Source organism: Diaphorina citri, unplaced genomic scaffold, assembly GCF_000475195.1.
Source record: "Diaphorina citri unplaced genomic scaffold, Diaci psyllid genome assembly version 1.1 scaffold2382, whole genome shotgun sequence".
Lineage (NCBI taxonomy): Eukaryota > Metazoa > Arthropoda > Insecta > Hemiptera > Psyllidae > Diaphorina > Diaphorina citri.
In genome coordinates, this window is record NW_007379806.1 from 11,296 (window position 1) to 38,953 (window position 27,658).

The 27,658-nt window shown below is 38.8% G+C and overlaps 1 long non-coding RNA gene across 1 annotated transcript; it reads left to right on the forward strand.

Annotated features, from left to right (window-relative positions):
- The first annotated feature begins 18,424 nt into the window (after positions 1–18,424).
- LOC103518840 lies at positions 18,425–26,954 on the forward strand. The gene is made up of 3 exons (XR_541870.3): positions 18,425–18,493; positions 26,508–26,580; positions 26,802–26,954. It is a non-coding gene; the product is annotated as an uncharacterized LOC103518840 (long non-coding RNA).
- The last annotated feature ends 704 nt before the right edge of the window (positions 26,955–27,658 follow it).

Genomic DNA, 27,658 nt, shown 5'->3' on the forward strand with positions numbered 1-27,658 from the left:
TTGAAAAAAGGCCGCCATTTTGTCCAGTCAATTCAGCAACAAACTAACAAGATCCAAGAACCACTTGGTTGATCAAATACAAACACATTGGCAGATATACGCGATTGACCTAGAAACTTGACAATGTTCGCCCAAGATACGCGGGGTTAAAGAAAGTATTACGTGAGTAGCGTGATGACCCTGCTCCCAGCAGTCTTGTGGTGGCCTAGGAAGACGGATATCGAGAGTTCGTGACTTGCCTGAGACACTTAATCCGGGCCATCGAACGGGTCTTTTTCTTTCAATCTTAGAATGTTTAGATGACTTCATTAACATGACTTAAGGCAAAAACACACTACCATGACGTCACTTCATGGGGAGTCAGATGTACGTATAGTTCAGAGTTTTCCCAATTATAGGTAATCTCGTCCAGGACAGCCACACTACCATCACGTCATGTCACGTGAACTCATGGGGAGTCAGAAAGATGTAGGTACCTACCTAGTTCTATAAGTTTTCCCATGATATTGTAGGTAATCTATTCATTACTCAGGTATTCAGGACGCGTGAGGAGTGTTTCCTCAGTCAATTCAGCAACAAACTAACAAGATCCAAGAACCACTTGGTTGACCTAGAAACTTGACAATGTTCGCCCAAGATTCGCGGGGTTAAAGAAAGTATTACGTGAGTAGCGTGATGACCCTGCTCCCAGCAGTCTTGTGGTGGCCTAGGAAGACGGATATCGAGAGTTCGTGACTTGCCTGAGACACTTAATCCGGGCCATGGAACGGGTCTTTTTGTTTCGATCTTAGAATGCTTAAGTGACTTCATTAACATGACTTAAGGCAGAAACACACTACCATGACGTCACTTCATGGGGAGTCAGATGTACGTATAGTTCAGCGTTTTCCCAATTATAGGTAATCTCGTCCAGACAGCCAAACTACCATCACGTCATGTCACGTGAACTCATGGGGAGTCAGAAAGATGTACCTACCTAGTTCTATAAGTTTTCCCATGATATTGTAGGTAATCTATTCATTACTCAGGTATTCAGGACGCTACCTAGACTTTTCTGGGACTCCATATCCTCTTTTGACAGTAAGAAAAAAAAATCCGAATTCATGTTACCGAAATCAAATGAAAAGACAGAATCATCCAATCATCACACTTTGCACAGTAGTTATATCTCAAGCATATACTCGCACTATAAAGCTGTGGACACAGCTTACAAGATACAACAACTAAAGAAAAGATTCTATTATTAGGACCTATGTTGCGATCAAATCCCGAACTATGTAGATTCTTAAGGAACGCCCACACTCGTAGTTGTGTCGATCTACCCTAATATTCTGGTTTATATCAATCGACAATGAGATTGTGGAGGTCTTTGTGAGCCATGGCGAATCGAACAATTAAGCAAGCTGAAGGAAAAATTGTCGATTTAAAACTTGGGTTTCATTCCTTCAAGGCTAGATCTAAAATGGATCTTGTATAAGTCCCTGCTCAGTGCTCTTCGAATTCTGGCCTCAATCCGGCCTTTGTCCCTTTCTTCTACAATGCGGACTTTGTCCCCTATCTCCTACAATGCGGACTTTGTCCCCTCACTCGATGCGAAATCGTGCACAAATGTAGATCAACAATATGGACTATGAACCAATACGTGTGGACTGAGGCCAGAATTAATTGCACATTAGAATTAATAATGCAAATTATTTTTACTATGAACCAACCGTGTGGACTGAGGCCAGAATTAATTGCACATTAGAATTAATAATGCAAATTATTTTGCATACCACTAGCAAACATCACGTAATACCACCTGGTCAGGAAAAAAGGTCAGTTTGTGTATGTCTTGGATTAAATGAATTATGTTTTGGATTAGCTGAATTTTGTCTTATTGTAACGTTGTAAACGTTGCGTGGCTACCTTGCGTGTAAACGCGCCCCTTTATATCAGCTGATAGGTTGTTTTGTTGTGTCCGTTCTGAATTATGTTTTGAATTAGCTGAATTTTGTCTTATACTGAATTCCTAAATTCACTACTGAAGCGCAGTGCCGATATTAGGAGGGCCTATATACCTACCTCGGTGGTGTAGTGGTCAAGGCGCTCGCCTGGTAATCAGGAGGGCGTGGGTTCAATCCCAGCCGAGGTATGGAATTTTATCAGCCCGAAATTTGGTAATCCCAAGTGTTTTGAATACCTCTATTTAGCCTTTTATTTGTAATTTTTAGTGATTGTCTTTTGTGTGACACAGTCCAAGTACAAGACTTGGCTACAAGAACCAGAGGAGTTGGACTTAGATGTTATCTGGGACCCTGTTTCACAGGTTTTTCTTGGTCTGGTAAAGTCTGGTTTGGCTTTCTATTTCTAGTGGACAGGTAAAACTTTTGCTGGTATTAGGATTGCCTTTTTCCTGATTTGACTTAGACATAAGTACATATATCATTTAGTGAGTTCTAAGTTGTAACTCGATGATTCTGCATTTAGTTTGTCTGTCTTTAAATCTATTTGTTACACCATACTCCGCGAACATTTGTCCAATTTTCTTGAAATTTGGCAGAAATGTTCACCACAGTTTCACCGGACCTCCGGAGATCCCGTAGGGTTCTTTGAAATGTTTAAGACAACGAAAATTGGCTCATCAGGTTTTGGTCCACTTTGGACTTTGCGGACCTCTGGCCCCTTTTTTTTCAGAGTGAATCATACAGTCCACTGAACTCCTCTTTGGTGTTTTTCCAACAGATGTCTTTGCGCGGCGTATAATTGATTACTAGGTTTTGGTCTACTTTGGACTTTGCGGACCTCTGGCCCCTTTTTTTGAGTGAATCATACAGTCCACTGAACTCCTCTTTGGTGTTTTTCCAACAGATGTCTTTGCGCGGCGTATAATTGATTACTTGGAATTCCTCGTTTTATTACTCTCCTTATAGGTAAACTTGAAAATCTTCAAATGGGTTTCTCGAAGGTTACACTTTCTAAGTTCTCTGGTTTAACGCACCTGTGTCATGTTTATGTTATTGACCCTAACCCTACAGTCCGAGTCTCCTAGACCATCTGTGACCATCCTAGACTATCATCTTCATCTTCATATACTTTCACACGGTAATAATTCAATTGCTTTTGCTTCAGAAGAAATGGGTTTCTCGAAGGTTACACTTTCTAAGCTCTCTGGTTTAACGCACCTGTGTCATGTTTATGTTATTGACCCTAACCCTACAGTCCTGGGCTCCTAGACCATCTGTGACCATCTTCTTATACTTTCACACGGTAATAATTCAATTGCTTTTGGTTCTTGCTGAACGCAGATGATCTCCAGTGACCACGAAAATTATAGCTCGTTGAGGAGTTTAACAAGCTTCAGAAGATGATCTCTAGTGACCACGAAAATTACAGCTCGTTGAGGACTTTAACAAGCAGTTATCATTTCTGGGTTACGCATGTGTGTTTACGAGTTTTCTCTTTCGAAATTTAACTTCCAAATTAGGGGATAACTGTCTTGGTCGTGAGAGGTTTCGTGTGTCTGTCGATGGCAATGTGAAGAAAGTTGGACAATTTTTCATTTGTATTTAATTTATGATGTTCTCATTCATGGAAATTTAAACGAAATGCTCTTAACGATGAAAAACAAACCTTAGCTCGTTGAGGAGTTTAACAAGCAGTTATCATTTCTGGGTTACGCATGTGTGTTTACGAGTTTTCTCTTTCGAAATTGAACTTCCAAATTAGGGAATGTTTGTCGTAGTCGTGAGAGGTTTCATTTTGTTGATCTTTCAGTGGAAATTGAAACTGAGAGTTGGGAATTTTGTGCTTTCATTTATGTGTTCTCAATATCTAAAGATGGAAAACCATGCAATTGGAAAAATAGATTATTGTGATTAGTATGGTAGATACCTACCATTCCCGTCAATTGCCGCGTGTTTCATGACATATGGCTTGAAATATGGAGAGATAAAAAATTGAACATTCAATTTTCACATCTTCATCACTTGAAAACATCAATGGGCGATTGGATCAGTTTGTTTTTGAACCAACAACCAATAGATGATAACTTTGGTAACAAACTAACAAAGTATTTTGATACCTACTCTCGCATAGTACAAAAATCATGATCACCTACCGCCTTGAGGAGAAAAAACAACATTTCAAACTACCGTTATCTGTGGAATAGTAAACTTAGCAGTATTGGAACTTCTTGTTCCAACCAATCCAGTGGTTTTACGGAAGACTTTATCACTAGAACACATCGATGGGATCAATTTGTTTTTGAACCAATAGCTGATAACTTTGGTACTTAACAAACTAACAAATAATTTCGATACACTCGTATACATAAATACAAAAATCACGATCACCTACAGCCTTGAGGAGAAAAAAACTACATTTCAAACTACCGTTATCTGTGGAATAGTAAACTTCGCAGTATTGGAACTTCTTGTTCCAACCAATTCAGTGGTTTTACGGAAGACAGACGGACACTCGCCAATAAATTCCTCGGACTTTCTTACACTCTTGGGCTACTGACTGATTCAAGGTCACAAGAAATGGAGATATTTTTTTGATGAATTTGTGACTACTCTCAGAAGAAATCAAGATATTTTTTCGAGGAGTTTGTCACTTCTCTGAAATTTTGTGATTGACAAATGACCACAGTCTTTTGGAATTTGTGAGATTTTGTTTCATCGCAAATTGATGATAGTTGATGACTAGTGGCTACACTCGAAGGGCAATCTAGTTTCACCTAATGCCTGGCGACTTTTAGGGCTATCAAAGGGTTTTGATAATGGTTTTTATAAGTTTCACAGTCTGCGGTCATCTCTTCGGTATTAGGACAAGATCTGACACACATTTTCAATTTTCATTCCGTCACTCGAGGCTCATCAATTTCAGTAAAGCTCGCGTAAGTGCAATGAAATCATGCAAATTCACTCTTGGAACCGTTTCAAGCTCCGTTCTGAATATCCTAACATTCTAACCTAAACAATCGTCACCACGAAGGTTGGAAACTGGTTTCTCCACTCTCATATTGTCCAGATTAACTTCTTCAGGTGAGCTTAAAAATGCTCTAGACTGTGACCTATATCTGCAAATTACACAAGGTCCAAAACATCATAATAGCAGACATAACAGTAGGTCTAGAGATAGTTATCAGTAGGTCTGTAGACAGACAACGTGCCAAGAAAATTTAGTAAATAGGTTCATCGGTCATCTCTTCGGCGTTAGGACAAGATCTGACACGCATTTTCAATTTTCATTTTGTCACTCGAGCTCATCAATTTCAGTAAAGCTCGCGTAAGTGCAATGAAGTCATGCAAATTCACTCTTGGAACCGTTTCAAGCTTCGTTCAGAAGTTCTCAACCGGTGGTACGCGTACCACTGGTGGTACGCGGATACATTTTAGGTGGTACGCAGTCATATATTAACAAATTAGGGGATAACTGTCTTGGTCGTGAGAGGTTTCGTGTGTCTTTCGATGGCAATGTGAAGAAAGTTGGACAATTTTTCATTTGTATTTAATTTATGATGTTCTCATTCATGGAAAGTTAAACGAAATGCTCTTAACGATGAAAAACAAACCTACATATAATTTCGATACACTCGTATAAATATAAAAATCACGATCACCTACAGCCTTGAGGAGAAAAAAACATTTCAAACTACCGTTTACCGTTATCTGTGGAATAGTAAACTTAGCAGTATTGGAACTTCTTGTTCCAACCAATCCAGTGGTTTTACGGAAGACAGACGGATACTCGCCAATAAATTCCTCGGACTTTCTTACACTCTTCGGCTACTGACTGATTCAAGGTCAGAAGAAATGGAGATATTTTTTTGATGAATTTGTGACTACTCTCAGAAGAAATCAAGATATTTTTTGAAGAAATGGAGATACTTTTTTTGATGAATTTGTGACTACTCTCAGAAGAAATCAAGATATTTTTTCGAGGAGTTTGTCACTTCTCTGAAATTTTGTGATTGACAAATGACCACAGTCTTTTGGAATTTGTGAGATTTTGTTTCATCGCAAATTGATGATAGTTGATGACTAGTGGCTACACTCGAAGGGCAATCTAGTTTCACCTAATGCCTGGCGACTTTTAGGGCTATCAAAGGGTTTTGATAATGGTTTTTATAAGTTCCGTAGCACGTGCCTCTGTAATTACTAATCAAGTACCTTCCACATCTACAATAATGACTAATGAGGTAAATTCGTCGTGAAATCAGAGTCCTTGGAGTGGTCAAGCCAAAAGACAGCCTTGAATTTTGTTCTATTTTCTAAAATAATAATACCTACCTACTAGATGATAATAAAATAAAAAGCGTATTGGGCAAGCATTAGTTAGTTAGTAAGCTTGTGTGAACCACACATTCGAATCAGTCAATAGTAACTCCATTTTCTAAAATAATAATACCTACTAGATGATAATAATGAAATAAAAAGCGTATTGGGCAAGCATTAGTTAGTTAGTAAGCTTGTGTGAACCACACATTCGAATCAGTCAATAGTAATTGGCACTCTTTCACCCAAATGATGCCAAAGACTCCCAAAATTACAGTTATCAAGTGTTGCAATAACTGTCGTAATTAGGATAAAATATGGCTCCATTTTTGGCACTGGCCTTGGAATGGCACCTACTAGCTTTTTGGCTACCTACGCTAAAAAGTGCTCGTACATATGTACAATAAATTCGAATAAAAGTAGAATTTGGCTGAAACAAAATAAGGACCTCCATAATTATGTACATAAAACAGATATCGAGCATCCTGATATCTTGCAAGAAAAAAAAAAATCTAATCGAAACTGGATTTAAAATAAAAAAAAAAGGTTTGACAGAGGGAACTGTAACTGCTATGGTCTTATCGTCCCGAAATCGAAGAGAGAAGGAAGACAGGATAGGAGAAGAATAAAGAAAGTGAAATTTGGCTGAAACAAAATAAATATTAATAATAAATAAGAATCTCCATAATTATGTACATAAAACAGATATCGAGCATATCCTGATATCTTAAAGAAAAAAATCTAATCGAAACTGAAAGCACCTCTGAAAGCGCAAAAAAAAAAGTTGTACGAAGTACATTCAAGCAAGTTGAAGCGCTTCAAACAAGCTCACTAGTCAACATGACTCAGGACTAAAAAATTGACCCCGGGCGGGAATCGAACCCGCGGCCTAGTGCTTACAAGGCAGACGCACTACCAACTAAGCTAACTAGGCTGGAAAATCGAAACTGAAAGCACCTCTGAAAGCGCAAAAAAAAAGTTGTACAAAGTACATTCAAGCAAGTTGAAGCGCTTCAAACAAGCTCACTAGTCAACATGACTCAGAACTAAAAAATTGCTAGCAGCTTTTATACTCAGAACCTGTAGTGGTCGATCCGGTTACCTTGTGACCCAATTTGAGTCCTGACACAGTCTGGACGGTTCAGATCAACAGCCGATCGGCTATGTGTGGACACACATAGCCGATCGTGTGGACACACATAGAGCTATGTGTGGTCACACAAATAGGCAGTTTTTTTTACAAAAGCTGATGTAAATCTGTAACGAATAGTCAATGATGTCAGTACAAGTTGTTCGCCAGTAAACAAGACCTAATGGTTTTCAGTGTATAATATCGGTTGGAATGACATAATTGCAGGAGAACCTGTAGTGGTCGATCCGGTTACCTTGTGACCCAATTTGAGTTCTGACACAGTCCAAGTACAAGACTTGGCTACAAGAATCAGAGGAGTTGGACTTAGATGTTATCTGGGACCCTGTTTCACAGGTTTTTCTTGGTCTGGTAAAGTCTGGTTTGGCTTTCTATTTCTAGTGGACCGGTGAAACTTTTGCTGGTATTAGGATTGCCTTTTTCCTGATTTGACTTGGACATAAGTACATATATCATTTAGTGAGTTCTAAGTTGTTAAATGCAGTATCTTTTTCTGCTTTCTTCGTTTTGTATAGTTTCCATTTGGAGGACACTTTACTTTAATTACATTACTGCATGCCGCTCATATTGTCTTTTGTGTAATCGACCTGCAATTATATCTTTATATTACACTGTCTCTTTCTTTTACATTAAGTTCTTTTATATACCTAGTCTTTATGTTTTCAAGTGCATAATTGTGTATATCTTGAACAATGCTCTCATATATGATGTGAATTTAGTCGGCATAGATGAGCAATACAAAGATTAATATTTGTTACAGCATACTCCGCGAACATTTGTCCAATTTTCTTGAAATTTGGCAGAAATGTTCACCACAGTTTCACCGGACCTCCGGAGATCCCGTAGGGCATTTGTTTTAATATTTGTTACACCATACTCCGCGAACATTTGTCCAATTTTCTTGAAATTTGGCAGAAATGTTCACCACAGTTTCATCGGACCTCCGGAGATCCCGTAGGGTTCTTTGAAATGTTTAAGACAACGAAAATTGGCTCATTAGGTTTTGGTCCACTTTGGACTTTGCGGACCTCTGGCCCCTTTTTTTTTCAGAGTGAATCATACAGTCCACTGAACTCCTCTTTGGTGTTTTTCCAACAGATGTCTTTGCGCGGCGTATAATTGATTACTTGGAATTCCTCGTTTTATTACTCTCCTTGTAGGTAAACTTGAAAATCTTCAAATGGGTTTCTCGAAGGTTACACTTTCTAAGTTCTCCGGTCTCTGGTTTAACGCACCTGTGTCATGTTTATGTTATTGACCCTAACCCTACAGTTCTAGGCTCCTAGACCATCTGTGACCATCCTAGACTATCTTCATCTTCTTATACTTTCACACGGTAATAATTCAATTGCTTTTGCTTCAGAAGATGATCTCCAGTGACCACGAGCGAGTGATAGCCCTTCGCACTCAACCTTTGCTATTTCTTGAGCAAGTGGAGTTTCAGGCAGTTATGCTCCCTGTTTAAAGTCCCCCACTCCCCAGCCAGACTACTGCATTCAAGACCTCAAAATATTAGCACTTTTGGGTACCTAGACTTTTCTCCATATCCTCTTTTGATAGTAAGAAAAAAAATCCGAATTAATGTTACCGAAATCAAATGAAAAGACAGAATCATCCAATCATCACACTTTGCACAGTAGTTACATCTCAAGCATATACTCGTACTATAAAGCTGTGGACACAGCTTACAAGATACAACAACTAAAGAAAAGATTCTCACTCGTCAAATGGAAACATACGCGGCATATGCTGTTATAATAGGCTCATCAGTTAATTGCTGGTCATAATAGTAATCAATCATGTGCATTTCTCTCTAGTCATGCAGTCCAATCGGTCAACGGGAACTATCAGCACCAGAAATGAGACCAACTATCCGGTTAGGGTTTCCAGACGTCCGGGTTTTCCCGGACATGTCCGGGTTTTTACATGTTTGTCCGGTGTCCGGGGGGATTTTTGAAAATTTGGGATATTCCAAGAGTGATGCCAACTTGATTACCGTTATTAGTGCTATCTTCATTGTGTTAGAAAGAAGACCTGGTGAAGTTGTGATTGAGTGAACAAAGAAGTTCTTAATCTTGAGGAATTCGCTCTTCTGAATCTTTTGTTCAATGAGAGCTCTTTAAATCCTTTGATCTCACCTAGTTTTTAATAGGCTCCAGGCGGTGTCGAAATGTCGATGGTATTCCAAGAGTGATGCCAACTTGATTACCGTTATCATTGCTGCCTTATTGTGTTAGAAAGAAGACCTGGTGAAGGTGTGATTGAGTGAACAAAGAAGTTCTTAATCTTGAGGAATTCGCTCGTCTGAATCTTTTGTTCAATGAGAGCTCTTTAAATCCTTTGATCTCACCTAGTTTTTAATAGGCTCCAGGCGGTGTCGAAATGTCGATGAAGGAATTCGCACTAAATCTTTTGTTCAACGATGATGGTTCTTTAAATCCTTTGATCTCACCTACTTTTAAATGGGCTCTAGGCAATGTCGAATTGTCGATCGACGGCCGTCGACTATGTGTGGACACAGCTTTACACTACTTTACAGTCATATGATGGGAAAAAGTTCGAGTTTCGCACCAGCTGAAACGCATTAAGGACCAACTTGCTTGCTTTCCGTGGCCGTGAGATAGGCATGACACTTATCTCACTGTGTTGGAAGGACTGGAAGGACCAACTAATGATGAAGTACAAAAACTGAGCTGGATCAATCAAAACGATCACTTAACGAAAGCCCAGAATAAATCAGTCAGAATACTAGAGAGTAAACTCTTCAAATAGCTATTAACGAATAATAGAGTATCCTCAAGAACACATAAGTGTAGTCTTTAGAATTGAACGATCCGATCATTGAAATCGGCAAGGTGTATGAGAAAGTGTATCGAACTCATTAAAATGATACCCATTAAAAATGAGCAATGAGCACTTGTTAGTAGCTTCTATACGGTTGAGGTCTGAGCCATAGGAGGCTATTCTGATTTATTGGACAGATCTCGAGAGATAGGCTCATTAAGAGCTAGACAAGTTGGCGAGCAAGCTTTTGATCTCGTTTTGATCACTCTTCAGGTGATATTGATAGTGAACTTGGTATCTTGGTCATAGGATAACAAGTAGTATCAAATCATTGAACTTGGACATTGGATACTTGAAGTTATAGTCAAATTGAGCTTGGCATGCGGCCTCGAGGGTTATTAAACTTGGAGTGACTTGCACTTTTGGTATCATATTCCAAGAGTGATGCCAACTTGATTGCCGTTATTAGTGCTATCTTCATTGTGTTGGAAAGAAAACCTGGTGAAGGTGTGATTGAGTGAACAAAGAAGTTCTTAATCTTGAGGAATTTGCTCGTCTAAATCTTTTGTTCAATGAGAGCTCTTTAAATCCTTTGATCTCACCTAGTTTTTAATAGGCTCCAGGCGGTGTCGATTTGTCTATGGACGTCGCTAGACTATAGTGTGGATGCTGCTTTACACGTCGGATGTGATAATCCGTAATCCGGTGTGTAATGTGTTCTCAAAGCTCTTGAGCTGTGTCCACACATAGTCAACGCGACGGTCGTCGATCGACGAGGTGAGGCAGTGTGAACGGTTCAGGCGATGTCGATTGACGGTTGATTAAAAATGTGTGAACACAGCTTTACTTGCCATTTAGTCCGAAAGAAGTTTGGTCAAGTTTCGAAAGAAGTTTGTTCAAGGACCAGCTGTACGAAACCCAATAGGATTAACTGATAGAAAAGCACAAAACTAAGTTGAATCAATCAAAATGATCACTTAACGAAAGCCCAGAATAAATCAATCAGAGACTATAAAACAACAAAGAGCTATTAACGAATAATGGAGTACCCTTATGAACAGATAAGTGTAGTTTTTTGAATTGAACAATCCGATCATTGAAATCGGCATAGTAAAAATGGATTTGTAAAAATGGATTTTTTCTTTTTCAATCCGTAAATTTGGAAAAATAAATAAATAAATATAGTGTGGATGCTGCTTTACACGTCGGATGTAATAATCTGTAATCCGGTGTGTAATGTGTTCTCAAAGCTCTTGAGCTGTGTCCACACATGGTCAACGCGACGGTCGTCGATTGACGAGGTGAGGCAGTGTGAACGGTTCAGGCGATGTCGATTGACGGTTGATTAAAAATGTGTGAACACAGCTTTACATGCCATTTAGTCCGAAAAGTTTGGTCAAGTTTCGAAAGAAGTTTGTTCAAGGACCAGCTGTATGAAACCCAATAGGATCAACTGATAGAAAAGCACAAATCTGACCCATCAATTCAGGGAGATCACTTCAGCTACAAATCATTTCATCTCCACCATTGTTTATTGTTTGGATTGCATTTTGGTTTTAATTAAATGCACTTCTGATATGAAAGAAACCGCATGCACGCTTCTTGCTGCATGCCGGGGTGCATTGTAATACCTGTCATGTGCAACGTGCAACTTATTGTGTCCTATACTGGATGGTTCATAAATTGAAAAAATAACGTTTAAAACTTCGCAGTGGATCATCAATGTTGTTAAAACATTCTTAAACTGTGTCCAACTGTCGATGTCGACTGAACCGTCCACATTGCTTCGACAACATGGATTCACTTCGTCGATCGACGGCCGGCGAATATTTGTAGACACAGCTTTGTTCCACAAAAGCTTTGTGTGCAGATTTGGTTGGATGGTAGAGATTGCCTTGAGACAGTGACCCAGCTATTTGAGTAGGTAGTTATAGCCAACACCGATAGCACGTTGAATGTACCAGATCCCCATGTATCACTGAAGTTAAGCAACATTGTGTTCGGTTGATATCAGGGGTGACCATCTGAGGAGATATTGTGCCACATACTCCTCTTACTTCGCCTTTTCCCTTGTTCAGACGGGGTCGGCGTTTTTCGTCAGCCTCTCGATCTGTCCTTTGGGCTCTGTCCTAGGATTTTGAGACGATAGGACCTCCGTTGATTGCTTAGGGCTGACATTTGGTTTTGGCCACAATTTTTTTTTACGAGTGATAGCCCTTCGCACTCAACCTTTGCTATTTCTTCAGCAAGTGGAATTTCAGCCAGTTATGCTCCCTGTTTAAAGTCCCCCACTCCCCAGCCAGACTACTACATTCATTCAAGAGCTCAGAATTTTAGCACTTTTGGGCACCTAGACTTTTCTGGGACTCCATATCCTCTTTTGACAGTAAGAAAAAAAATCCGAATTAATGTTACCGAAATCAAATGAAAAGACAGAATCATCCAATCATCACACATTGCACAGTAGTTATATCTCAAGCATATACTCGCACTATAAAGCTGTGGACACAGCTTACAAGATACAACAACTAAAGAAAAGATTCTCACTCGTCAAATGGAAACATACGCGGCATATGCTGTTATAATAGGCTCATCAGTTAGTTGCTAGTCATAATAGTAATCAATCATGTGCATTTCTTCCTAGTCATGCAGTCCAATCGGTCAACGGGAACTATCAGCACTAGAAATGAGACCAACTATCCGGTCCCATCACCTCTAAACCCCATGACAGGAAGGAGACCGTTTCAAGAACGTGATCAGACCGTTTCAAGAACGTGATAGGACCGTTTCAAGATCGTGATGATGACGGACAATTGGTTCATTAGTACGCAGAAGTAAAGTCCGTGTGAGATATTTGAAAACGGAAAGGCAATTAGGGCATCTTGAATCTTGAAGAATGTTAAAAGTGGAATATTGAAATTGTCTTCGAAGAATATGAAGTAGGTACACAATCCGCCTATTCAGGAGCACCCTGCCAGAAAGAAAACCATAAATTGTTTCTGTGATACTACATGTCCTAATTCGACAGTCTAAATAAATCTTCGAAGAATATGAAGTACATAATCCGCCTATTCAGGAGCACCCTGCCAGAAAGAAAACCATAAATTGTTTCTGTGATACTACATGTCCTAATTCGACAGTCTAAATAAAGCACTAAATCAAATCAACCAAAATGGGAGAAATGATCCTTTATTTTTGTAATAATTTCAAAGTATTCTAGTGGTTTTCATTGAATTTGTCTTCGAAGAATATGAAGTACACAATCCGCCTATTCAGGAGCACCCTGCCAGAAAAAAAAACATAAATTGTTTCTGTGATCATACATGTCCTAATTCGACAGTCTAAATAGAGCACTAAATCAAATCAACCAAAATGGGAGAAATGATCCTTTATTTTTGTAATAATTTCAAAGTATTCTAGTGGTTTTCATTGAATTTTTCGTGACATTTACCTACTTTAATATGTATCTCGAAATAATTAGTTAAAATGCTGGAACTCTTTCGAGACCTGAATGACATTCCAGTTAATTTGCTTAGATTTAATGGGGTAGCATAAACTATGTATCTTTTTCTTTCACACTTCATTTCGGCTATCTTTTGAGATAATCTTTTGTAATCAATGTTGTTATTAATCTTCAGCAGATAACTTGTAATATGTATAGTTGTATAGGTAGATAGGTACTCATATAGATAGGGTATATTTAGCTTCAAATGAAAGCCTGTGGTCAGATCGAAGAGAAACTGAGCAATGAACATAATTAACAATCTGTCACATTGACTGTACCTACTTCATGGGCACAGGGAAGCACCCTGGGGATACTATCGACAAATAAAATGCAATCTTTTCTCTGCTTTCTTCGTTTTTGTATAGTTTCCATTTGGAGGACACTTTGTTTAATTACATTACTGCATGCCGCTCATATTGTCTTTTGTTTAATCGACCTGCAATTATCATTATATTACATCGTCTCTTTTTTTTACAATAAGTTCTTTTGTATTGTCTAAGTTAATGTTTTCAAGTGCATAATTGTGTATATCTTGAACAATGCTCTCATATATGATGTGAATTTAGTCGGCATAGATGAGCAATACAAAGAATTGAATAACTAGCCAACATGAGTGATGAAAATGTTTGTTGGGGCATTCTTGTGTGACCGTGGATTGACAAAGTATTTTCACATTGTGTTAATCTTGTGGTTATTTTCTACGAAGAGACTTATTGTGATATGTGTGATTACTTCATTGAAGATGTCATTTTTGTACTCACATTGCAGCATTGTCAAGATATCGCAAATGTTTTGCTGATCTTTACCAGAAATTCACAGCTAATTGGATTGGTAGTGAGATCTTTTCCACTTTTTATCTAATTAAAGATGTACAAGACTTCATTTTTGAGCTATTGCATCACGGAAAAACGTGGTGAACTAGAAAGATTTAGAAATGCCCTGCTTGTCAAGCAATGTGATGGCTTGAAATTTCAAGTTCTTCAAAAAATAAAGGACAAAGACGTAGGAAAAGGCAATAATAAAAAAATAGAAAGTAAAAAGTACTAAAATATGAAGAAAAAAACACAAACCTTATTTTAGAACGTCCTCCAAAAATCCAAAAAAGAATCCGCCTTCGAAAAAAAAGGTCAGCAAAGAAGATCAAGGGTAATCCTTTCGGTCAGTAATCCTTTGGGTTCACCACCAAAATCCTTTTCATCGATCCTGATCCGATTTCAAAAAATACACACCAAAAAGTTTAACAAACACTTCATTTTTCACTAGATTTATTTAAATTAATTAAAAAAAGATGATAAAATTAGCTGAAGAAATATTTAAATTTTTAAATAATTTCCAAGAATAAGTTGAAGAAAAAAAAATCGATAAAAAAAGAACGATTTAATTCGATTTAAACTTGAAAAACAACGAACTGGATTTCAGTGATAGCGTCACAAGCATGGCTGAACAGAGACTGAAAACCAAACCACTTGGTAGTAATGTAGCACCAGGACTAGTATACCAAATAGCAAATGGTAAGGGCTCTGGTTTATTGGTATTCCTTCTGGTAATGCTGGATACCGATGGTATTCTGGTAAGCCGAAGACTCTAGAGGTCATCAGCATGGTTCAAATATTTCTTTGGGTTATTCGGCTAAGTGAGGAACATGAAGTTTAAAACGGTGAGATCATTATTCGGGTAAGGATGTGAGGATTTAGAAGTTACTGTGGGATTGGAATAGCTGATGTGAAAAGAATTTGTTACAACTTAATTTGAAGCCTGTCTTCGTTAAACCAAGGTTACATATATGTTCAGGTTTTTAAGTCTGAGCAATGATGGGGCTGCTAGGGTGATGACTGGATGTGACATTAAGCCCCTGGATGTACAAGATATGAACATATTGGTGGTCCGAATCCAGAAAGTAAAGTAAGTTAAACGGTCCAAACCCCTATCGACCATTTTAGATTCGCATGTCTGCGATCGACATTTTTATATCGCACGTGATCGTAAGAAATCGGATCACCATTACGAAATAGAAGAGATTGGATCCAAAATGTAGTCATAAAGCACCTCTAGGTAGGTTCATAGTCTAGAATTCTAGATACTAGTAAGTTCATATTTGTTCGCTCAGGATTGACATGATCCAGCTGTGCCCACAGAGGTCAACTGAAGGGTCAAAAATTGGCGTCATGTTTACTGGAGCGTTTTAATTGGCCAAATGTGTCTCTGTGGAATCAAAGGTCATATCTTTCGTCTCCAGACTTTTAGCATCGGTTGAGTGTCAATATCAATAGCTTAAATAGAGCAGCATAAATCGTATTTCATTATGTGCCTTTGTGGGCACAGAGGCAGCACAGAAGTGAGTTTTTACTCTTAGTTCACTCAAAGACACCCTACTCCTGCTTAACGTGTGTAGACTGTAGACAAATGGTGGTGCAAATTTTGTCCAGAGAACCATAAAGCCAAAAAACAAAAAAAAAAAACAAAAAACAAAAAAAAAAAACAAAAAAAACTGGTTTTTGGGGGATTTTTTTCACATTTTCTCACACAAATGAGCTCTGATCTTGAAATTTGTCGCGACGACCTATGAACTCAAAGCGAGAAAGTTTCAGATAACACTTCAGTCGATCATTTAAGACCGATTTTAGCGTCACCTATGTTAAGCTACGCCGAGAAAGGCCAATAAATGGATGGGTGACTTAAACATTATATCGGGAATAAAGGGAGAACGGGCTCTAGTCTTGATCTTAAATAACCTTATAAAGGGAGAACGGGCTCTAGTCTTGATTTTAAATCATTACATGAAAGTAAAATCGAAAAATCAAATCAAGAATAATTTACACTGAATATTAAACAAATTAGGTAGGTACATAGGTACTGATCGAATAAACTACGGGCTAAATAATTCCCGGAGGGCTAAATATTAAACAAATTAGGTAGGTACATAGGTACTGATTTTCTTTAACCACGATCGAATAAAATACGGGCTAAAAAATTCCCGGAGGGACGGACCCAGCTTGTTACTTTCCTTACCAATAGGGAGGAAATTAATGTAGGTAATCGGTCGAAATTTTCGGTGGTCAATTTTTCTGCCAAAATACGTTTTGAGGTCCCTAGAGCCTAAATCCAAAGTTTCGGTCATTGTCTTTGGGTAGTACTAGTAACCCTTGTCTTTGGGTTGTAAGTCTATCAGTTCAGCGAGACACCCCAGCTATAAATAAAATCGTTTCATCTCCACTGTTGTTTCATGTTTTATTGTTCGGATTGCATTTTGGTTTCAATTAAATGCACTTCTGATATGAAAGAAACCGCATGCACGCTTCTTGCTGCATGCCGGGGTGCATTGTAATGCCTGTCATGTGCAACGTGCAACTTATTGTGTCCTATACTGGATGGTTCATAAATTGAAAAAATAACGTTTAAAACTTCGCGGTGGATCATCACTGTTCTTAAAACATTCTCAAACTGTGTCCAACTGTCGATGTCGACTGAACCGTCCACATTGCTTCGACAACATTGATTCACTTCGTCGATCGACGGCCGGCAAATATTTCGCCGCTAGAAAGTCAAAGGGGCGTAAGTGATTTTATCAAATTTTTCGTAAGCGCACTTCAGTCTATTTGTGCTGCAATATTATTTCCGCAAATACCTATCACATACGCCTAAACATAAAAGATTAATATCTTCACAATGGTTTAGAAATCACATACGCCTGTTCGTGCTATCAATAGTATCTACGTAGTACCTATGTCTGTGTGTTAATCTCGTTTTTTTGTCACTTACGCCCCTTTGACTTTCTAGCGGCGATTTGTAGACGCAGCTTAGTTCCACAAAAGCTTTGTGTGCAGATTTGGTTGGATGGTAGAGATTGCCTTGAGACAGTGCGCCAGCTTTTTGAGTAGGTAGTTATAGCCAGCACCGATAGCACGTTGAATGTACCAGATCCCCATGTATCACTGAAGTTAAGCAACATTGTGTTCGGTTGATATCAGGGGTGACCATCTCGGCAATCGCGTGCTGTAGGCTTTTCCGGCCCCTATTCAGGCTAGGTGAGGTGGTTAGCTTGTCGCCAAATGGAGGTTAAAACCCTCGGCACTAATGTCACTAAAAATCTTTTCAGTCAATGGGGGCACGGTTTGGCTTTTCCGGCCCCCTATTCAGGCTGGGTGAGGTGGATGTGAGGTGGTTAGCTTGTCGCCAAATGGAGGTTAAAACCCTCGGCACTAATGTCACTAAAAATCTTTTCAGTCAATGGGGGCACGGTTGGTCCAGTGGTAACGCGCTTGCTTGCCATGCAGAAGGTTCCGGGTTCGAATCCCACCATCGACAAAAATTTGTACCAGAAGCTCCTGGTACTTGATGACTATTTGGTGGTAACTGATTTCCTTCCTGTTTATTTAAAACACTTTTTAGTCAGTTAGCTTGGTTGGTAACGCGTCTCCCTTGTAAGCGCTAGGTCGCGGGTACGATTTGCGCCCGGGGCGGATTTTATCCTGAACGGATAATGTTCGTTCTCGGAACAACTGGTTTTCTCCTATCTTGTATTCCTTCTCTCTCTGATTTCGGTACGATAAGGCCTTAGCAGTTACAGTTCCCTCTATCAATCATCTTTAAAAAAATGTTCCTTATTCGAGATTTGATTAGTGGCCTTCTTTTTAATAGGATTTGTGTAGTGCCCCCCTCTGATCAACAAAATACGGTAGAAAGGCACTTTTTGTTATCACGCTTTTCGTAATTTTGCGTCAATTTTCTTCTGATTTCAGAGTTCCTCCCACATTTCCCGATTTGAAAACGTGCGTTCTGAATCAAAAACTACAGGTAATGAGGGTTAAGTAACAATTACTTTGGTTGATATCTGGATGGGTGACTATCCGATTTTTACCAAATTGTTACAGTCGCGTTAAACAGGGAGTAGATTAGTGTCTAACTGTGCGACTATATACAGGGAGAAGAATAGCTAACCCTAAACAGCCTAGCTATCCAACAGCTTTTAAAGGACAAACCCAAGTCCTCACGATGGTTCACTGCGGTTCAGGACGAGCCAATTAAACATGGCTAGAGACCATCACCCTAGATCAGTTGCGCTTGCTTGGGTGATGTTTCAAAGTCATAGAGCAGGAAAAATGAGGACCAACGGAATTTTTCTTTTTTTCTACGACTTTTAGATCCCGAGATAAATCGATTAAAAAAATGCCGGTAAATCGTGAACTTTGACGTCACGACATACGCTTCCGTAGGCGATGACATCACATCAAATGTCCCGAGCAAAGCTCCCTTGCAGGCAACGCATTAATGTGTTTGTGCGCATATTACTCTAATTTGATATCTATTACGAGTAGTATCAAGCATCTCTCCACTCTTCACCCTGAGTAAAACACGACAGTTAATTTGTATGAACGCCTGAAAACTAGTAGTTATGCAATGTGCCTGTCATAGCGAAAAATAAAGTATTAAATAGATGAATCAAACTAGGTACATGGTTAAAAGTTAGAAATATTAGAAGAGTTGAAAGTTCTGCTTAATTATCTTTAATAAATGGACTAATAATTAAGGTCTGATTAATTGGTTTCATTTTACAATGTCTGATTACGGATTTTATTTTATTCAAAACTTTTGTTTTAGCTTCTCAACTGTTGCATTGACAAGAAAATCGCCAGAGAAAAACGTGTACGGTGTAAAAAGCTTTATACTGCGGTCTCTTAGACGACCTGACAGACCTGGGCCTCAAACTTTTTCCGTCACACACTTTCCAATTGTCTAGATCTGACAGACCTAAGGCCTCGAGCTTTTTCCGTCACACACTTTCCAACTGTCTAGGTCTGACAGACCTGAGGCCTCAAGCTTTATCCGCCACACACATTCTGACTGTCTAGGTTTGTCAGACGTTCTGAACGGCCCTGGTGAGGCGTGATGAATCCAGTAATTAATCCACTCGGGTTAGTCGATCGGACGGACCTAGTCTAGCACACTTCTGCAGACACGATTTTGACTGACAATAAATGGCAAACTCTATTTCTGAATAGTGGAGGCTACTTGAATTGGAATCGCGATACGACGTCTATTGTTTTTACCGATTTGGTTTAATTGGATTGAATCGTTGGTTGTGTGTTTCGTGTATCATTGTATAATTACAAGTATCTGATGTGTCTGAATCTGAATTATCATTTCCTATACGAGAATGTATGTTTGTAGCTCGTCTCTTAGTTGTAAACTGCTTGTACTCCTCCAGATTTAGATATAATACGTACCTACCTAGTTCTATAAGTTTTCCCATGATATTGTAGGTAATCTATTCATTACTCAGGTATTCAGGACACGTGAGCTCCCGTGACGTGATAGTAGTGTTGTCCTGAACGAGATTACCTACAGTATGATGGGAAAACTTTGAACTGCATCTTTCTGACTCCCCATGAGTTCACTTCACCTGATGTTAGTGTGTTTCTAACTTAACAGAATGGGAATGCTTGGTAACCCAAATGGTAGCAAAGGTATGAAATCCTTGGTAAAGGTCAACGAGGATGGTATTTGGAAAGTTTCAGCTCGAAACTGATTAAAGGCCAAGGCAAGACACAAATGAGGGCACTATAGTTGGAGGGCAGGACAATAAAGGTCAATCAGGATGGTATTTGGAAAGTTTCAGCTCGAAACTGATTAAAGGCCAAGGCAAGACACAAATGAGGGCACTATAGTTGGAGGGCAGGACATTCCATTGTATTTTGTTCACTGTGCAGGAATTTGAACTAGAAAATGAGCGGTGCTTTAGCACGTGCCTCTGTAATTACTAATCAAGTACCTTCCACATCTACAATAATGACTAATGAGGTAAATTCATCGTGAAATCAGAGTCCTTGGAGTGGTCAAGCCAAAAGACAGCCTTGAATTTTGCTCTATTTTCTAAAATAATAATACCTACTCGATGATAATAAAATAAAAAGCGTATTGGGCAAGCATTAGTTAGTTAGTAAGCTTGTGTGAACCACACATTCGAATCAGTCAATAGTAATTGGCACTCTTTCACCCAAATGATGCCAAAGACTCCCAAAATTACAGTTATCGAGTGTTGCAATAACTGTCGTAATTAGGATAAAATATGGCTCCATTTTTGGCACTGGCCTTGGAATGGCACCTACTACCTTTTTGGCTACCTACGCTAAAAAGTGCTCGTACATATGTACAATAAATTCGAATAAAGAAAGTGAAATTTGGCTGAAACAAAATAAGGACCTCCATAATTATGTACATAAAACAGATATCGAGCATATCCTGATATCTTGCAAGAAAATAAATCTAATCGAAACTGAAAGCACCTCTGAAAGCGCAAAAAAAAGTTGTACGAGGTACATTCAAGCAAGTTGTCGTAATTGGGATAAAATATGGCTCCATTTTTGGCACTGGCCTTGGAATGGCACCTACTACCTTTTTGGCTACCTACGCTAAAAAGTGCTCGTACATATGTACATTAAATTCGAATAAAGAAAGTGAAATTCGGCTGAAACAAAATAAGAACCTCCAGAATATTTATGTACTTAAAACAGATATCGAGCATATCCTCATATCTTGCAAGAAAAAAATCTAATCGAAACTGAAAGCACCTCTGAAAGCGCAAAAAAAAAGTTGTACGAAGTACATTCAAGCAAGTTGAAGCGCTTCAAACAAGCTCACTAGTCAACATGACTCAGGACTAAAAAATTGTAATAAGGTGTGTTCAAACATAGTCGATCGAGGTGAATCTATGTTGACGAGGCAGTGTGAACGGTTCAAATCAACAGCCGATCGGCTATGTGTGGACAGGACACACATAGAGTTAATTCGACAAAGAGGCAGTTTTTTTTTTTACAAAAGCTGATGTAAATCTGTAACGAATTGTCAATGATGTCAGTACAAGTTGTTCGCCAGTAAACAAGACCTAATGGTTTTCAGTGTATAATATCGGTTGGAATGACATAATTGCAGCCCATAACGACACAAAAAATCTCCATAAACATGTTATCAAATATGTTATTATACATGTTATCCTCTGTACGCACACTAGTGTCGCAAATAAGAATAACCTATTAATTAGATATAATTACCATATTGATGGTAGACTTAGTAACTTTGTGAAGGTTCATTTTAAGTATCTAAATATGAAAATAACTTTTACTCTTCACTGGTTTTGGTAGGGAGTCAGAAAGATGTACCTACCTAGTTCTATAAGTTTTCCCATGATATTGTAGGTAATCTATTCATTACTCAGGTATTCAGGACGCGTGAGCTCCTGTGACGTGATAGTAGTGTTGTCCTGAACGAGATTACCTATAGTATGATGGGAAAAATTTGAACTGCATCTTTCTGATTACCCATGAGTTCACTTCACCTGATGTTAGTGTGTTTCTACCTTAACAGAATGGGAATGCTTGGTAACCCAAATGGTAGCAAAGGTATCAGTATGATGGGAAAAATTTGAACTGCATCTTTCTGACTACCCATGAGTTCACTTCACCTGATGTTAGTGTGTTTCTACCTTAACAGAATGGGAATGCTTGGTAACCCAAATGGTAGCAAAGGTATAAAATCCTTGGTAAAGGTCAACGAGGATGGTATTTGGAAAGTTTCAGCTTGAAAATACTAAAAGCCAAGGCAAGACACAAATGAGGGCAGTATACTAAGTTGGAGGGCACTCCATTGTATTTTGTTCAAGAAGAATTTGAACTAGAAAATGAGCGGTGCTATAGCACGTGCCTCTGTAATTACTAATCAAGTACCTTCCACATCTACAATAATGACTAATGAGGTAAATTCATCGTGAACTCAGAGTCCTTGGAGTGGTCAAGCCAAAAGACGGCCTTGAATTTTGTTCTATTTTCTAAAATAATAAAAATAATAGTAATAATAATAAAAACGGCAAACGTTAGCTAGTAAGCTTGTGTGAACCACACATTCGAATCAGTCAATAGTAATTGGCACTCTTTCACCCAAATGATGCCAAAGACTCCCAAAATTAAGTCATAATAGTAATCAATCATGTGCATTTCTCTCTAGTCATGCACTCCAATCGGTCAACGGGAACTATCAGCATCAGCACCAGAAATGAGACCAACTATCCGGTCCCATCACCTCTAAACCCCATGACAGGAAGGAGACCGTTTCAAGAACGTGAGAGGACCGCTTCAAGAACGTGATAGGACCGTTTCAAGAACGTGATGATGACGGACAATTGGTTCGTTAGTACGCAGAAGTAAAGTCCGTGTGAGATATTTGAAAACGGAAAGGCAATTAGGGCATCTTGAAGAATGTTAAAAGTGGAATATTGAAATTGTCTTTACTCGTGTGCTGAAAAAAAAGGTCAGGGTAAGAGGTGTCTCAGATCAGTGGAAATGTTTGCTCTGATTTCTTACGGTTTAAAATAGCGATTCATTATTTCATATCTTTATGTTGAAATGAGGTTATCGTGGAAAATATGAATTGAGATTATGGTCCCCACAGTGATTGTGAATTAATTGGAATAATTAAAAATGTGGCTTTTACTTTCTGTGATATTTGATTGGAAATGTTATTTGTTTTTGCTGATCATTATTGCATAAGATTAGTTGAATAGATCAAGTGAGTGCAGGTAGGTATAGGTATTGTTGTTTTTGTTGGTATCTTTGTAGATTTTATATTGACTTCTTTAATCAGTATGATTAGAATTAATAGGTAGGTAGGTACTTAATGCTTTTTTTTTTTTTAATGTTAATGCATTTATTAAGGTAGGAGTTACATTTAGGTGCCCTTATACCGAAAAAACTCGCTGGATATGCAAAAAAGTGCATAATCTTATAGTGCATAGTGCAATCAAAAAATTATTTTTTACCAAACACCTCTCACACCCACACTCAGCTAGAAGAAAGTATCCTTGATATCAGGAGATCGGAACACAGGATTGTTAAATTTGATCAAATTGGCAAACCACTTAGTAACCTTGGCAACAAATGTTTGCCCAATACTATCATTATTAAAATGTATGTATGTTGGGCAAAGTTATGCCCAATACTATCATTATTATAATGTATGTATTGGGCAAACTTTGTATTATCTTTGTTTCATTGATTGGTCAGCATTTCCGTTATTCATCCGGTCAGTTTCGATATTATTATTTTGTTTGTGGAGATGACAAAACACATTGTAATTTTTATGTTTATCAATCCTCAACATTAAATTTAATAAGCTTTGTATAACCATTTTGGTATTCACAGGCCAACAACAACATGGTCAATACCAATATTGCTTATGTTGTTGACTTTGTTATTTTATTGCTCATTTCAAGTTTAATGTTCATGGAATTCTTTAATTGGCGATTTTTTTCCTTTCGTCTTTTTTTAGTGCTTTCGTTAAGAAACGGACTTGTTTCCTTTCGAAGGGGGTATTTACTGTTAAAATAAGAAATTTGATGTATATACGGTTCATTTGTGAGGAGGGAGAGGTATTTGCCTCTGGTATTTGTTCTTGTTCAAGACAGATGTATATTGGAAGGCTGTAAAAGTGTAAAATCTACGAATTCTTGATGACGAATTGAACGAACGAAGAAAAATCCAAGTTGTAACTCGGCAATTCTTCATTAAACCTCACCCAGCTTGAGCGGGACTTGGAAAAGCCATCATAGAGCGATTGCGAAGATGGACAGTGATTACAGTGATCCATCGAAACGAATGCATTTAACTTGCTGGCGCTAGGTCTGGTCAGCCTTGAATCTCTTGATTGCCTTGATATTCATTTCTAATACAAGTAGATACAAGAAAAAATCCTTAGACGCAAAATCCAAAGTGTCAAATTTACAACAACAAAAAATCCTTCTTTTACCCTCCAACTACTCCAACATCAAAAAATTCCCTCCAAAAACGAGAAATTCCCTCCTTCCAAACATCACTGTCCAGTTAGCCATGGGTTTCCGATGCTACTAATCGGTCAGTAAGATACTACCAGTGTACCGTTGTTAACCACGTTAAACATGCTTGGCTGTTCAATGGTCTGAAGTCTGAACGTTAAACATCTTGGTCTGATGCTCTCAGGAAGTGGGACACGTATGAGATTCTGGTATGATTGACAGATTGATCCTCTTCTCTATCGTGTGCTGTAACATCAAGTTCCGCTATACCATCTGTACCAATATACAGAGTGGAGAAGAAACAATGTCCGAATTTTCCAGGGCCTACTACTTTAATTGAGTAGCGGTGGCGGCGTTACCAATGTAAAAAGATTCAATCAATCAAATCATGAATCTTTGTGGTAAAGCAGAGAGCTTTTTCACAACTTTGTGGGGATCACAGTATTACATGTCTTTCATTTACTCAATCATCTTATTATCACTCGTCTCTTCGACTTGTAATGCCGCCACTGGTCGCTACTTGATTAAAGTAGCTACTCAATTGTCCTCACGAGGCTGAGTGCACCCCGAACTCGAAGCACAGAGCCGAAAAAAACCTCGGCCCCGCCAGGAATCGAACCCGGACCTCCTGCGTACAAGCCTAGTGTGATACCCACTCGGCCACGGAGGTTGCTTCAATGTAAAAAGATTATTGAATTGTGGAAATTGATTGCAAAGGAGTCAATTAGTAATGCTGTGATATCCACAAAAGTTGTGAAAAAGTTCTGCTGTACCACAAATAATTTGAGAGATTTCTTGTCTCATCGTCGCATCGTACATCACTACTTTTAAGACAATCTGGGCGAATCATCTTCCATCTGTGGACTCTAAGGTGTGTGATTTCCACCCACTAAAAGGGCCAGGCAGGGCCGTATCCAGGTTTTTATCAGTACAGAAGTGTATTGGAATGCTGTAAAAGTGTAAAATCTACGAATTCTTGATGACGAATTGAACGAATGTACGAATGAAGAAAAATCCAAGTTGTAACTCGGCAGTTTTTCATTAAACCTCACCCAGCTTGAGCGGGACATGGAAAAGCCATCAGAAATGCGATTGCGAAGATGGACAGTGATCCATCGAAACTAATGCATTTAACTTGCTGGCGCTAGGTCAGCCTTGAATCTTGAATGCCTTGATATTCATTTCTAATACAAGATACAAGAAAAAATCCTTAGACGCAAAATCCAAAGTGTCAAATTTACAACAACAAAAAATCCTTCTTTTACCCTCCAACATCAAAAAATTCCCCCCAAAAACGAAAAATTCCCTCCAAAAACGAGAAATTCCCTCCAAAAACGAGAAATTCAATCCAAAAACGAGAAATTCGCTCCAAAAACGAGAAATTACTCCAAAACCGATAAATTCCCTCCAAAAACGAGAAATTCCCTCCTTCCAAACATCACTGTCCAGTTAGCCATGGGTTTCCGATGCTACTAAGCGGTCAGTAAGATACTACCAGTGTACCGTTGTTAACCACGTTAAACATGCTTGGCTGTTCAATGGTCTGAACGCTAAACATCTTGGTCTGATGGTCTCAGGAAGTGGGACACGTATGAGATTCTGGTATGATTGACAGATTGATCCTCTTCTCTATCGTGTGCTGTAACATCAAGTTCCGCTAAGTAGGTACTTTACTCTAATTTGATATCTATTACGAGTAGTATAAAGCATCTCTCCACTCTTCACCCTGAGTAAAACACGACAGTTTTGTATGAGCGCCTGAAAACTAGTAGTTATGCAATGTGCCTGTCATAGCGAAAAATAAGAAAGTCTGAAATACAAAAAGATGAATCAAACTAGGTACATGGTTAAAAGTTGGAAATATTAGAAGAGTTGAAAGGTTCTGCTTGATTATATTTATAAATGGACTAATAATTAGGGTCTGATTAATTGGTTTCATTTTACAATGTCTGATTACGGATTTTATATTATTCAAAACTTTTGTTTTAGCTTCTCAACTGTTGCATTGACAAGAAAATCGCCAGAGAAAAAGCGGCTTTGGGTCAAACTACTCACGAATCTGGTAAGATTTTGTTTCCTATAACGAATAAATTGTTTTCCCTTATCACTAGGTCGCGGGTTCGATTCCCGCCCGGGGCAAACTTTACCCTAAATAAATAAGATTCGTTCTCGGCACGGCTGTTTTTCTCCTTAACAGTCACAGCCCCTTCTGGCAAAAAAGAAAAACACCCAAAATCGTTGTTTTTCGTTAATTTCACCGAAAAACAAAACCTTGTTTTTCAGATGAGGAGGGAGAGGAGGAATTTTTCGATTGTGACGAAGAAGATAGGAACGGGGGAGCCCCTGTGATTCCGGTGTGGAATCAGCCTACTGGACGTCTCCGGAAACATTCCGAGTACAAGCTAATCGAGTCTGGAACTGCCTTGTATGTCCCCATTACTCAGGTAAGAATAGAATTTACTTAGATACCTAGGTACTTACCTTGGTCGAATCCTGCTTGGAACATAAAATAATGTCAAGTATGGAGCTGTAAGATTTTTTTTTTTTTAATCATCGTACCAAATTGGCTTGAAAGTTGACAATACTATGAATGAACACTAGATCTAAATCAATTATGTAGGCTCTGTTTGACCAAAGTGATTAAATATCAAAAAATCAAATCTCATATTCTTTGTGGTAAAGCGGGGCTTTTTCACAACTTTTGTGGATATTACAACATTATTAAGTGCCTCCTTTGCAATCAATTTCCATATTTCATTAATCTTTTTACACTGGTAATGCCGCCACTGGTCGCTACTCGAATCAAGTAGCTACTCAATTGTCCTCACGAGGCTGAGTGCACCCCGAACTCCAAACACAGAGCCGCAAAAAACCTCGGCTCCGCCGGGAATCGAACCCGGGCCTTCTGCGTGCAAGCCTAGTATGATACCCACTCGGGCACGGAGTTTGCCATGCCCGATTATATCATTATTGTACGTTGAAGTTTTCCATTTTCCCACTTTCACAGGATCCTAGAGTCAGCTCCCATGGCGTAGTGGTCACTGCGCTCGCCTTGCACGCGAGAGACCCGGGTTCGATTCCCGGCGGAATCAAGAAATTTGTATCATGCAAATGATTGATTCCGTGACTGGCTGTTGCGG